At 39.1% G+C, this 14,763-nt stretch overlaps 1 protein-coding gene across 1 annotated transcript in view; it reads right to left on the reverse strand.

Annotated features, from left to right (window-relative positions):
• LOC114243351 (EGF like, fibronectin type III and laminin G domains protein pikachurin) overlaps nucleotides 1–14,763 on the reverse strand; it is a 145,854-nt gene that overhangs the window by 88,980 nt on the left and 42,111 nt on the right. The window lies entirely within an intron of this gene.

A 14,763-nucleotide genomic window follows, 5' to 3' on the forward strand; every position in this document is an offset into this window, starting at 1 on the left:
GTCTATGCACGCCTCTATCTGCTAGGCTCTGTTGTAGCACGAAGTTAGCCGAGCTCCGACGACATCACGATCGTGTTGTCACCTCCCGGGAATCGTCCGCTCTTCGTTTTGCTACTAAACTAATGACCGTCTCCGACACATATACTAGTACAAAGGTAAGTCATGCCACTTTAAAAAAAAGTGTGTGTGTGTGTGTGCAAGTCACACGGTAGAAGAGAAACTTATAAAATATCAAAATAATCGCAAGGGTCAATCACTCCGCAGTGCAATGGAGCAGCCGCACCCCGGGAAAACCGACTGCATGATCACGGTATCCCGACGCCAGGAAGCTATGATTTAGCAAGAGAAATACGAGAACGTCTATCAACTGTGTAACATCTCGTCACCGCGATTCAGGAATTGTTGAAATTACGCGCATCTGTTGATAACAAACTAAATAAAAATAAAATAAACATGGCGCGTAACGGAAGAAATTAAGATGGCGCGTAACCGAAAAACGTTACATACGTTTTTTCCTCCCTATGTCGAGAAAGAAGTTTCACTTCAAAAACTTGGAAAAACAGCTCATAAATGTCAGTTATGAACACATAGTTCACCAGTGCATACAGCAAGTATTCAAATTTAAACTTTACAAACGAAGACGAAGGCCTGTCAAATACAATTCGCTAGAAGGAGACGGGAGCAAATTAATATAATTTCAGGGAGCGACGTCCTATCAATGGGGCTGAGAAATCTCGACTAATTAACTTAACGCCTGGAGGGAAGAGCATGCTGATGACGCTGGGTGTCTTAATTTTAAATGAATAATAATAACGTACAATGAATGAGATGAGGTTAAGGAGCGTTTTTACGAGATCTCGAATTGACACGTGCCAATATCTTGATGTTAGCACGTGTAAATTACACTTATTTTTTTCTTAGGTCTTCAACTTTTTGTTTAGTTTGTTTTAAAGACAGTACTATCAGTAAGAAACGATGACTAAAGTGGTTGCGTTAGCTTGTCTCTTTGGTACGCTTAGCTTTTTTTTTAACCCTGCCTAATCTATCTATGTCACCTATGTTGCTATGTGACCTAACAAGTAGGTGAGCTCACGGGGCTCAAACCTGACGACGTTGCTAACACTAACCCTAGCAAGAGCCGTGCTACGCAGAATCTACGACCGGATCGGAAACGCGACCCACTGAGAAGATCCGGCATGAAACTCAGTGGACTGTGTCTGAGGGTTAATTTACTCGTCGAGCCCTTCGTCGCAAGCGACGGTTTCGACAAGAACGATGACCGGTGCTTGAGGTACCTAAAAGCACAGTTAGTGGATCAGGAGGATCCGAAATGATTGGGGTGACGTCGACTGCTTTCCGTAGTCCGTCAGTGCTTCCTATAATTTACCACCGAATCGGAAAAGCGACTCACTGAATAGATCCGAGGAGAAACTCAATAGGTTGTGTCTGTATGGAAGGCCTTTAAATACAAAACCTTCACAAAATCTGTCCTTTACTATTGCTTGGTGCACAAACAAACAAACATAACAAACAAACAAGATATTGTTACTTAACACGGCTAGAATGTCGAAGTCAGAATTTACATTATTTTTGGGGATTTTATTTTTAAAGTCCGCTGTTACGTGTCGAAAAGACTTAAGACTCGGAACACGTGATTTCCTATTTCGGTATTCAGGACATGATCATATAACTCCACACGAACGTACGCCCACAACAACACTAAAACTCTTATATGAAAGAAGTCTGTAGTCACGTTTAATTTATGTAATACTTTTGATCGTCTCCTCTTCGAAATATTCTTAGGCTCATAAGTATTTGAATACGCGCTACGTTACACGCTAGGTCTCGGGATAATAAATAAAAACTTTCAGCAAATTACAAATCTTTATCTATCTATCTATCTATACCTAGTCAGGTCATAAATTTTGTCACATGTTTAATGTAAAATAATTGAAACAAGTTTATTCATTATGTAACTATTCATATACCAAAATGAACTTAACAAAGCATAGATTCTTATGACAATAAAGTTTATTCAAAATGACCTCCGTGATTTTGAATACAGGCCTTCAATCTGCGCGGCCAGTCGTCTATCGCAGCACGAACGAGGTCCATGTCAATATTGGCGGCTGCCTTAATCAAGGATGTCTTGAGTGACTCCAAATTGGGATGAGGCTTTGAGTACGCCTTTTCCTCCAAGTGTTGCCATATCTTGTAATCTAACGGATTCAAATCTGGACTGGAGGAGGGCCAGTCTTCGTGCCGGATGAAGTCGATTTCACGCGCCGCCAGCCAGTCTTGTGTGCTCTTCGCTCTATGAGCTGGCGCCGAATCTTGTTGGAATACCCAGTGCCTGTTATTGAACATGGTATGAGAAACAGGTTCCACAAGGTTCGTCAGGACTGTATTTTGATACACAACTGCATTCGTTTTTACACCTTTCTCACAAAAATGTACCTCTGTTAAGCCCCAATAAGAAACTCCCAACCATACCATGAGCGAGGATGGAAAATGACCTCGTTGGACACGCGGAATACGGTTGCTCGCTTCTTCACTACTGTGTGCGTACACCTTATCATTTTGTTTGTTGTAGCTCTCTTCTACGGTAAAAATTTTTTCATCCGAAAAAAGAATTTCCCGATATTTTTTTCCCGCCTACCGCTTCAACAAAGCGCGGCATCTCTTCAGTCTCAGGTCCATTAGACGAGCATTCAAACGATGTCCTGTTTTTCTTCAATATTCCCGAAGCCCTAGTCTTCATTTAACACCCTTTTCACCGTGGTTCTGCTTAACCCCATCTGAAGGGCCAACAGTTTCTGCTTACGTTTGGGATTTTTTTGAATTCGCGCCTTCACAGCTTTTATCACTGCTGGAGTCCTAACAGACCGAGGGCGACCACTTCTTGACCTGTCATCTACACTAGAGTCTTCATTGTATCGTTTGATGGTACGATAAACGAATCTTTTGGTTATATTCAAATTTTTCAGTATGTTAAAAATTTGAATTGGCGCGTAACCGCAACGATGCAACGCAATAACTGCAACACGGTAATCTTTAAGCGTCCACTCCATATTTAAAAATGAGTAAAATTCTAAAAGTATACATTTTTATTTTCATGAACAATTGGAAATTCGAATTCAATAAAAAAATTTGTGGCCAGCATTCTAAAAGAAAAGTTTTTACTGTGTGACAATACTTATGACCTGACTAGTTATATATAAAAATGAATTGCTGTTCGTTAGTCTCGCTAAAACTCGAGAACGGCTGGACCGATTTGGCTAATTTTGGTCTTGAATTATTTGTGGGAGTACAGGGAAGGTTTTAAAGGTTGATAAATATGACAATTCTCGGAATTAAATAAAAATAACAATTATGTTTTCCCTTTGATTATGTTGTCCCCGGTCGGGCGGATTCCTTTTGTTTGTTTTAAGTTAATTTTATACAGAAGTTTAGGTCTTTTATTTATCGATTAAGGCACTACGAAGTCTGCCGAGTCAGCTAGTAATATAATACAATACTTTTTATAATATAATATTATAAAGCTGAAGAGTTTGTTTGTTTGTTTGAACGCGCTAATCTCAGGAACTACTGGTCGGATTTGAAAAAATATTTTAGTGTTAGATAGCCCATTTATCGAAGAATGCTATATGCTATATAACATCACGCTAAGATAAGAGCACCAATAAAGAATGTTTTGAAAAACGGGTTTTTTTCCTCTTTGAATGCTTATGTATGACATGATGATGTGTATGTATGATAAATAATGTATGACAGAATTGTTCCGTTTTAAAAGATCTAAAAAAAAGTCCCCGAAAGCATATGTCTATATGTTAGGGTTGTCTCACTATAACGTTTTTTATGCTAACCAAATTTGTTCTAAAATAAAGCATTATTTCTGAAGGTGTTATTATATCGTTATCCAAATAAATATTTTATTCATTACAAGTAGGTACATGGTTAATTTTAAAGAAATTTCCCCTCGCTTGATTTTAATGAGTACCTCGCTATGAGTATCATAGATCTTAATGAGTATGAGAAGATATCGCAGTTTTAAAACCGCAGCAAAATAATGATCAAGCGCGTAATATTGATGTACAAGGCGCCGGCCGGACAATGCGCGGCGGCACAGAATAAGAAGAATAGCAAGAAACACCCAAATCTTCACCCAAGATAGGCTTTGAAAATAATAGATTTTTATGGATTTCTCCAGGATCCCATCATCAGATCTTGATGCTTACAAGAATATTCGGGAAGTCTACCTTTAAGAACAAAAAAAAATAAAAAAATAATAGGAATCGGTTCAAGCATCCTCGAGAAATCGGTGAACATACATAGATAAAAATATTGTGGTCGAATTGATAACCTCCTCTTTTGAAGTCGGTTTATAAGCGTGATTTTGGTACCTTAAATAGCCCCTAAACATTCTGTTATTCAAAAATATTTTCACTTTCTACGTAAATGAAGTCGCGGGTAAAATTTAGCGTTATGCCAAAGTAACTATTCTACGCGGACGAAGCTGCGGGCAAAAGCTAGTTAAAACTAAATCTAATTGTTCGAACACTTATGATACATTTCACAATACGCAATTCACTTCTACTGCTTAAAATAAAAAAAATCGGTTGTCTGTAAAGTCGGTTTACTGACGATAGTTGAACGTGACAACGTCATAAGAAAATACTGATGGAATGGTTTCATTTTTCAATTATCGCAATTATCGTTGCTATAAACAATTGACACCACATTCACTTTTCAATGAACTTCATACTTGACGTAAACATGTAAATGTATTATTTTATAGCAGCTGTCCACGCGGATGCATCGCTCACTCAAGTAGGAGAGAGACAGATGTCGAACGCTGCCGAACGCGGAGGCCGATTGTGCCTCTTTGTCGCTCGTAGCACGCTCTCGCTTGCACTTCAAGCCTTAAATGGAACGCCTCGGAGCGAGGTAACGCCACAAGAATCATGTTTTTTCGTGCGTGCAGCCGGCTCCATCGAATTATAAGACGTTGTCACGTCAAAAAATATTACTGCGAAAGTCTTGACGTAACACGTCTAACTAACGTGAGTATCTATATATTAATACGTGAAGCAAAAACTTTATATCCCTTTTTACGAAAATTGTGCGGACGTAGGAGTATGAAATTTTGCACACTTATAGAGAATATAGAGAATAAGCGCATAAAGTTAATATTTTTTTTAAATAATGCATAAAAGACACATCAAATCAATAAACAAAACATTACACACACTATATACCATGTATTTGACGCACACACGCATGCATACTATTTATTGTCAAACTTTTGTTCTTGACGTCTGTTGTCAAATTGAGAATAGATTATATATTGTTTGTCTTTATTAATATTTTTATAGTGTAGCCTTGGCGAAATTTGTGATTATAGAAGTATAAAATACAATCATAATAGTGTTACAATTAATTCCAATTAATTATAGTCGAATTTCGACTACTGCGGGGCCACTAGTTTAAATAAAATCTCTGAATGTAGAAGGTTTCTTAATTACACTTATTTTACTTACTCCTCAAACTCGATGCGACTTAAATGAGCGGTAATAACCCCTGCATGTTCAAGATACCGTACCACCGGCGTTCCCCGTTTGTTAATCGTTGCCAGAAACTTTAACTTAACATCTAACTAGCGGTTGTTATCAAGAGCTCAAACCGTTTTCGAATTCGAGACCGGAGCTTAATTTGGCAAACATTCAAAGCCCCTAACACAAGAAAATGCTGTACCTAACTTTTAATATTGTTTATTTCTTTCTCAATTATTCCGCTATTCGTTTCTGAATGGAGGATCGCTTACGTTGTTCCCGGATAGTTGAGACGTGGCCTTTTTCTAGTGTCAATGTCGAAGACATTCATAGAAATGTTCTGGTTTATCTATTATTAGTTTACAAAGATACTGTACTGGGTAAATAAATACATAATACCCTATAAAATTATCAATTGATTAGTCTTGATGAAATGTGAACATGGTGATCGAGAATTTAGATCAGAACTCTAGAATACATAGCTATCTGAATTTAGCGCCTGTTAGACTAGTCTTCTCTCTCTGTGCGTCGTATTCCTCAGTTCTGAGGGTCGTGACCTTTACTGAGCACTTTTGTTAGGACTATGTTCCTCCATTCACTCCTCCCCTCCGTCTAGCCTAGTCTTAGACTAGTTTATATTATTTACTTGCGTTTTGCGTACTTATCCTATTCGCTGGCAGCTTAAGAGGCTATGCCAGCTACGCCCGGACGCGTAGGTGAGCTCACGGGCTCAACCTGAGAGAATTTGCTAACACTAGCCCCAGCAAGAACAGTGCTTCGCAGAATCTACCACCGTATCGGAATGTCGACACACTGAGAAGATCCCGCGAGAAACTCAGTGGGCTGTGTCTACGGGTTAGGCGTTTTAGTTACTATCTTCTTGAAACAACATAATAATATATACTATTATTCTTTAAGCTCGGTATTAAACCATAGACTTCGTTTTATTAATACGCTTTAATTAGCTTTAGCGATAAGATCGCCAATTGTAATTTTTTGTATTTAATGTATCGCACTGCTTATTTGTTTTTTGGTGTACAATAAAGAATACTATTTCTCTTTCTCTCTCTTAGCTTGGTATGTATGTTTGTTTGTTTGTCTATAACTGAATTTAAAAGTAATTTTCATCGACTTCAAGACGACTTCGGTAAGCAGCGGCTTGGCTCTGCCCCTAGCATTGCTGAAGTCCATGGGCGACGGTAACCACTCACCATCAGGTGGGCCGTATGCTCGTCTGCCTACACGGGCAATAAAAAAAAAAGACTTGAAAATTTGTCACACGCATCAAGGGCCCATGTCGATACAATGATTTTATAACTTCTCTCTAATGGCCTAATCAGCATCTACGGGATAAAAAAGATAACATTAATTGTTAGTTCGGTTTTCTTTTCAAGCAGGTTTGTTTTTGCATTTTTAAACTACCCACTTATATTATTATTTGCGTTGCGCTGGGCGGGTGGGGTGACCAGGATGGACAGAGTTCGGAACGAACACATACGGGGGAGCTTTAAAGTCACATCAATCACAGAGAAAATGACGGAAAATCGCCTTAGATGGTATGGCCCTATCATGAGACGGGACGAAGACCATCTAGTGAAAATCGCATTAAGCTTGCCAGAACAAAAGAAAGGTAGAGGCCGCCCGCCATCGACCTGGTGGTCAAACATCGAAAGAGACATTAAGAAAGCCCGTTTGCCAAAACCGACAACCCAGGACAGATCAGCCTGGCGCCGTAGAGTGAGGAGACCCGACCCCGGATAACGGGAACAGGGATGGATAGTAGTAGTACTTATATTATTACTAGCTGACCCGGCAAACGTTGTTTTGCCATATATAAGATTTCTAGGGAATTTCTAGTGTAGACCAAAAAAATAATAACAAAACCTCATTCAAACACATAATGCGTCATTATAACAAAAACAAAAAATGGCCAAAAAAGAAATATTAGGGGTGGACAGTCCTTATCACTTGGGGGTATGAAAAATAGATAGTAGGTAGCCGATTCTCAGACCTACTGAACATGCATATAAAATTTCATGAAAATCGGTTAAACCGTTTCAGAGGAGTATGGTAACTAACATTGTGACATGAGAATTTTATATATAAGATTTACATTATTAAGTCTTGAAAGCTTCATAATATTTGTTGTTACGAACGAACAATCATTTTTTTTTTAATGTGGTTAGAATATATTATCAAAACCCGTGTTTTATAATCAATAGCGGAAAAGAAGCCTTCATAGGTATGCAGCGCTATGCTGTGGGGTAGCTATTTATTAATCTGTGCTCTGGAGAGCACCAACTTATAGTCAATTAATTAAATGTAGGTACATAAATTATGACATAAGTTGCAGTTTGCTTAATTAGTACTATATGTTCCTTTCTCGTAATGAGTTTCAATATCATATTTCGCATCTTTAAATGACTGGTATTACTGACAACGTCGCACGAATTGGTACAATTTCAACAAATTTTTTTCAAAGTTTTAGGGCGCCCACTCGTCAATTTACCCTTCATACGAATCGGTACATAATTCTGCGTTTTTCTGTCACGAAGCAGTTTTGCGTTCCACCTTAAGACAACCATTATACGACTGAGACTCCGACCTCATGTCTCAAAGAGGGTGACGGCGTGAGACGGGATCCAGTACCACCAGGTGAGCCGTAAACTGCTTTTCCCGCAAACGCAACAAATCTCTATATACAAAAATGAATTGCTGTTCAGAGAAGGTTTAAAAGGTAAATAAACATGAAAATCCTCGGAATTAAATAAAATTTACAATTTTGTTTTTCCTTTGATGTGTCCCCCGTCGGACGGATTCCTTTTGTTTGTTTTAAGTTTATTTTATACAAAAGTTTAGAACTTTTATTTATCGATTGAGGCACTACGAAGTCTGCCGGGTCAGCTAGTTAACAATAAAATAAATTTGATAAAGTCGAATCGAAAACGCATGGTTGTGGACGACAATGTAACTACATGCCAAGATACAAGCGAACACTTCGCCAAACTCAGCGTATGCTTCCTTTAACTTGCCGCCCGTCGGGCCACATCCGATTTCTACGCTTAATTAACTAACACTGTAGAATGATCTCTAAACACATTTGTACATCAAGAGAATTTACATCATACCCGATTCTGTGGACACGAAGACTTTCGACTCTATTCTATCAGCCCACAGATTACTGGTGGTAGGACCTCTTGTGAGTCCGCGCGGGTAGGTACCGCCACCCTGCCTATTTCTGCCGTGAAGCAGTAATGCGTTTCGGTTTGAAGGGTGGGGCAGCCGTTGTAACTATACTTGAGACCTTAGAACTTATATCTCAAGGTGGGTGGCGCATTTACGTCGTAGATGTCTATGGGCTCCAGTAACCAGTTAACACCAGCTGTGAGCTCGTCCGCCCACCTAAGCAATAAAAAAAAAAGAAAGTCCACTGCTGGACATAGTCCTTCCCCAAGCTTCGCCACAAAAATCGGTCCCCTGCACTGCTTGCATTCAGCAGATCCTCGCGAACCTCAATAGGACGTCAGTCCATCTTGTGGGAGGCCTGCCTACCCTACGTCTTCTTTTAACAACAAACTTCAGAATTTTCACACGTATCAAACGCTATCATCATCATCATTATTCTCTTACTTTTCTCCCAGTCACCTGGGGTCGGCGCTACATGTTTTCTCCTTCCACACTCCTCTATCATATACCATTTCTTCGCTCACTCCCCTCTTACCCCTATCGTCTTTCACGCAATCCATCCATTTCTTCATAGGTCTGCCTCTTCCTCTATATCCTTCCACATTCATAGTTGACAACCTCATTTTTAACTCTTATACCAACCTCATTTTCATTTGGATCAAACGCCAATGACGATAGAATTACGTTTGTGCTTATTGAAAAAAAAGAACCCAGTGTGTAATACTTTCTTTTTTTATGATTGAAAGATTACTGGTAGCCCGGAGGCCTTTCCAGTTTCACCAGGACATGTGGGCGAGCAAAGGCTCAGCCAGGAGGGGTGGGATTTGCTAATGACTGCCCGAGCGCCTCCGAAGGAGACCTAACAACTCAAGAGCAATTGCTTCGCGAATGAATCTACTACCGGATCGGAATCGCGACTGAGAAGATCCGGCGAGAAGCTCAGCGGGCTGGTGCATGGGTTAGGTTGCACTTCGACCTCTTTTTCGAATTCGACGAGTACGGTTACCGGGGTTCCTAAGCCTACTCCTAGTGTTAATGCTGAAGATGTCTAATGCAAAGGTTATTGGATCTGATGGATCCGTAAGGACGTATCTAGGGCGTCGACGGTGACTGGCTCCTGCATGATCAGGTGACTGGATCCTGCATGATGAGGTGTAATACTCAAATGTGCCGCATTGTGTGCAACACATTTCGATAAAATACAGTTCGAACGGGAAATTTCTTGAGTCTATGCCTCCTGTGCTAAACGCAATATTCCTGTGGTGATTTATAAACATGTAAATGACTCCAAATCATAAACATGTTTTATGCGATCAATCATTGTCATATACGACAGGCTTCATCTTCCAAATCCACTCGAATATCAATTTAATGAGGCGTTATGTTCATAACCCCGTGGACTCCTTTTTTCAAATAAAACAAAAAGAACTATGACAACTTCATTTCAAAAATGGAAGTAAATAGTAACATGACCTTTTTTCATTAAATATTTATACTTACACGCCCTATACGGTCTCGACTACGTAACTAATACAAAAAAAAAAACAAAGGAAGGTCTTATTTTACGTAATTGGGAGAGTATGTATATTTATTGTTACTAGTGGTCCCCCGTAATCGAAACCCGACTATAATTAATTGAAATTATAAGTTTGAACATTATTAATTATGATTATATTGTCAAAGACTATTAAACTTCTGTAATCACAGATTACGCCAAGACTATACTATAGTAGACAAAATAGTATTAATGACAAACAATATTAATTTATTTATTTTCAATTTGACCACAGACTTTAAACATTAATAAAAGTTCGGTCACAAACAAAGAGTATATAATAATGCGCATGTGTGTGTCAAATACATCGTAGTGTGTGTAATGTTTTTTTTATTGATTTAATGAATTTATTTGCATAATTAAAAAAATAATACTAAGATTCTGTACTCCTTCTCTATATTCTCTATAAGTGTGGGCAATTTCATTCTCGTCCGTCCGCGCAATTTTCGTAAAAAAGGGTACAAAGTTTTCTTTCACTTATTAATTTAAAGATGGCAACTAATGATCCTTAATTTTTGTTCATAATCCCTTTCCCGATAGTAAAGTTAAAAAAATATACCATGGAATTTTTGGCGGGAACGGGAGAAGCGAAGTTGTATGAATTATTGTGTTAATTTAATGTATCTCCAACATTAAACAATGTTTTTTTTTTTTTTTTTTTCCTACCTATGCTGATAGCCTTGAGAGGCTATTTCAGCGTACCCTAGCTTGTGTAGGTGAGCTCGCGGGGCTCAAACCGGAGAATTGCTAACACCGCCCTAGCAAGAGCAGTGCTTCGCAGAATCTACCACCGGATCGGAAGCGCGACCCACTGAGAAGATCCGGCGAGAAACTCAGTGGGCTGTGTCTGTGGGTTAATTCGCTCGTCGAGCCCTTCGTCGCAAGCGACGGGTTCGACGAGGACGGTGACCGGTGCTTGTATTGCCTAAAAGCACCGTTAATGGATCAGGAGGATCCGTGATGACGTGCTTTGGGCGACGTCGACGGTTTACCAATCGGTCTACAGGATCGGGTATGTAATTTCCAGCGGCTACGATGAGAGGGTTCTCATGTCGTGCCGCCTTCTCAAAGTGGCGCAGCGATGCCGACTGTAGATACTTACTGACGGGGATTAAACAATATTAATATTACATTTCCTCTATTGTACTTAAATTTAAAAAAAGGAAAAAGGAACACCCCGGAAATTTCTTATTGGTAACACTGAAGCTTTTCAATAACTTAAGAAAATCAGAGAAAACGGTACATAACTTTTGCCTAGGTATAAGATGTAATAAAGCTTCTTTTTAAATAAACTTTAATAAGTAGCACGATTTTAATAGTGAATAAAATATGGTTTTATGATTTACAAGATTTAAGTGACATGTAATTGAAGTAGGTACGTAGAATCCTAACACTTTATTTTGTAATTACGGTCGTACCCAAACGAATGTCATTATGTTTTACATCAGTATCATTAGACGTGGGCAGGCCGCGTGGGAATACCGTGGCGGGGCGAATTCTGTTGATGAAAAAGTGATAAATAACAAACAGCTGTCAGAATACTGGCCTATGGAGGTAGTAGTAGTTTTATTTTTGCAACTGGAAAGGCAAAGGTGTCACACCATACAGCCTAATCTTTTATATATATGTGTGTATTTTTATATGAACAATAATAATAATATGAAATGAAATAAGATGATTTGGGATGAAATATAATCTCAGTAAAATCGTGGTCATTTACTGAGACTTTTTCAGTGTACTTTTTGGAGGATCCCGAGAAGCTACGTACAGCGGCTTTATTTTCCCACATTTGTGCACTTTCACAGACACTAAACAGTTAATAAGCCACCGTTATTACGCATTCAAACCTGAAGAAACACTAAATAGACTAAACAAAATAAATCACACAACTTCACTCCCAGCGTTCCCGCCAAAAAGTCCCTATGGAAGTTGGAGGTAAGGACCACATTCTTTATTAGTGTGTAGGTAAGCAGCATATTATACTATGAAATCTCCGTTGAAAAGTGACCAATTAGCGTGGCGCGTCTTGTGACGGATAATTACCACCGCACTGCCTATTATTGCCGTTGCACCTACTTTAAAACTGATGACTTAGAACTTAGAGCTCATGTCAAAGTGGACAGCGGCATTTGTTGTCTATGGGCTCCGGTAACTCAAGACTAGACACGCCGTGAGCTCATCCACCGATCTAAACAATAAAAAAAGAATGTGACCTAATATAATCAAAGTGTTTACGTAATACACGCCCTAAACCTATCAAATGTTACAGAGTAGAGAATAAAGACTACTGCTTATTTATTCGGAACCCAAACACGTATTCGTGTAAGCCCAGCGTTAGAGACGTTCATGACACATGTTGTCATCCGTAATACGTGTTCGTACGAAACTCTATGGTTGCCAGTTAATCCGACGAGGAAACGAGAGTTTTGTAAACTCGGTACACGCGAAAGCTCACATATGGTGAATGATATATTTGTGTATAATAGAGAAATCGCGAAAGGTTGTACGAACGTTTTTTTTTTTATTATAGCTTAGATGGGTGGACGAGCTCACAGCCCACCTGGTGGTAAGTGGTTACTGGAGCCCATGAACATCTACAACGTAAATGCGCCACCCACCTTGAGATATAAGTTCTAAGATCTCAGTGTAGTTACAAGGGCTGCCCCACTCTTCAAACATTTGTTGAGTACGTAATTAATTAGAAAAATTGGTACCCGCCTGGGATTCGAACACAGGTGCATCGCTCAACACGAATGCACCGGACGTCTTATCTCTTAGGCCACGACGACTTCAACAAACGTTGCGTTTTCTAACACAATAACATTAAAAAATCTAATATTTCGGGTGGCTGTTACTGCTATTTACTTTGGATTTTCTTCAAAAATTTACGGGTATACTGTGACAGCAAACAAAAAAAAACACAATTTTACGGCCATCGGTAACTCAAATATTAAGCCCGTCTTATATAGTCTGTGTGAACAAACAAACAAAATGACGTAGCAACAAGTATTTTCACAGAAACAATTCAATAAATAACCAGTACATTCTGGGCGTATACACTCACCCATTTTTTCTCCTTTTTTTCTACCTTAGCTGATGGCCTTGAGAGACTCAAACCGGGTGTGTTGCTAACACTGGCCCTAGCAAGAGCAATGCTTCGCAGAATCTACCACCGGTTCGGAAACGCGACCCACTGAGAAGATCCGGCGAGAAAGTCAGCAGGCTGTGTCTATGGGTTAATTCACTCGTCGAGCCCTTCGTCGCCGGCGACGGGTTCGACGAGGACGGTGACCGGTCCTTGTGGTACCTAAAGGCACCATTAATGGATCAGGAGGATCCGTAATGACGTGTTTAGAGCAACGTCGACTGTTTACCATTCGGTCTACAGGATCGGGTACCCTCACCAAATTATAGTATCTGAATATTATACTTTTATTCGTTATCACATAATTTGGTGTTATAATAATACTTGTAAATTTTATTATGCAACTTTGCTTCAATGCACACAGCCTTACGCACTCTTTTGCCCGCCTAAAGTCTTCCAGAAAACCTAATTAAACTGCTCGTTGATAGTTCTTTATTAAAACGGGAATATAACTAAATACCCGCGAATAATATAATCCACTATTTGTCAGTCTGGCCTTTTTTAAGATACACGACGTATATAGCAATACAAAGAGACGTAATGTGAAACAATACAGGTGTCGCTGGAGGGAAAGTCTTACAAATGTTGAGGGGTGAAACACAGAATCACGAACGAATAGATATGGCATTCCTGTTTATATTGTTTGTAGTAAAAACACGAATTGAGTATTGATATATTTTGGCAGTGAGCAAGGTAGTAGTAATTTTTCCGATATCATTTGAAACATGACCTTATTGTATAAGGGGTTGGCGTTTGTTGTATCTACGGTATGCACATAAAAGACATTGTAACCGTACTCGCCGAATTTGTCGAAAAGTTCGACATGAAATCTAGTCCAATAATGTCAGCCTGAGTTTCCCGTCATCTGAAAAAATTCGGCGGGAAACTCAGCTGAAGCGTAGGGCATGAAAATCTTAACAGTAGCCTCATTAGTATTTAAATTATATTTTCTTACTAGCTGACCCAGCAGACTTCGTAGTGCCTCAATCAATAAATAAAAAACCTAAACTTTTGTATAAAATAAACTTAAAACCAACAAAAGGAATGCGTCCGACTGGGGTCACCTCATAGGAAAAACAAAATTGTTATTTTTATTTAATTCCAAACATTTTCATATTGATTTACCTTTTAAACCTTCTCTGGATTTCCACAAATCATTCAAGATCAAAATTAGCCAAATCGGTTCTCGAGTTCTACTGAGACTAACGAACAGCAATTCATTTTTACATATATACCTATAGATTTTACATTAAACATATATTTTCACAATGACAATTGAGCGCCCAGTGTAGCCTCTTACGCCCCATCCAAATAGGTTAGCATCG

This window comes from Bombyx mandarina, chromosome 28 (genome assembly GCF_030267445.1).
Source record: "Bombyx mandarina strain Sakado chromosome 28, ASM3026744v2".
NCBI classification, from domain to species: Eukaryota; Metazoa; Arthropoda; class Insecta; order Lepidoptera; family Bombycidae; genus Bombyx; species Bombyx mandarina.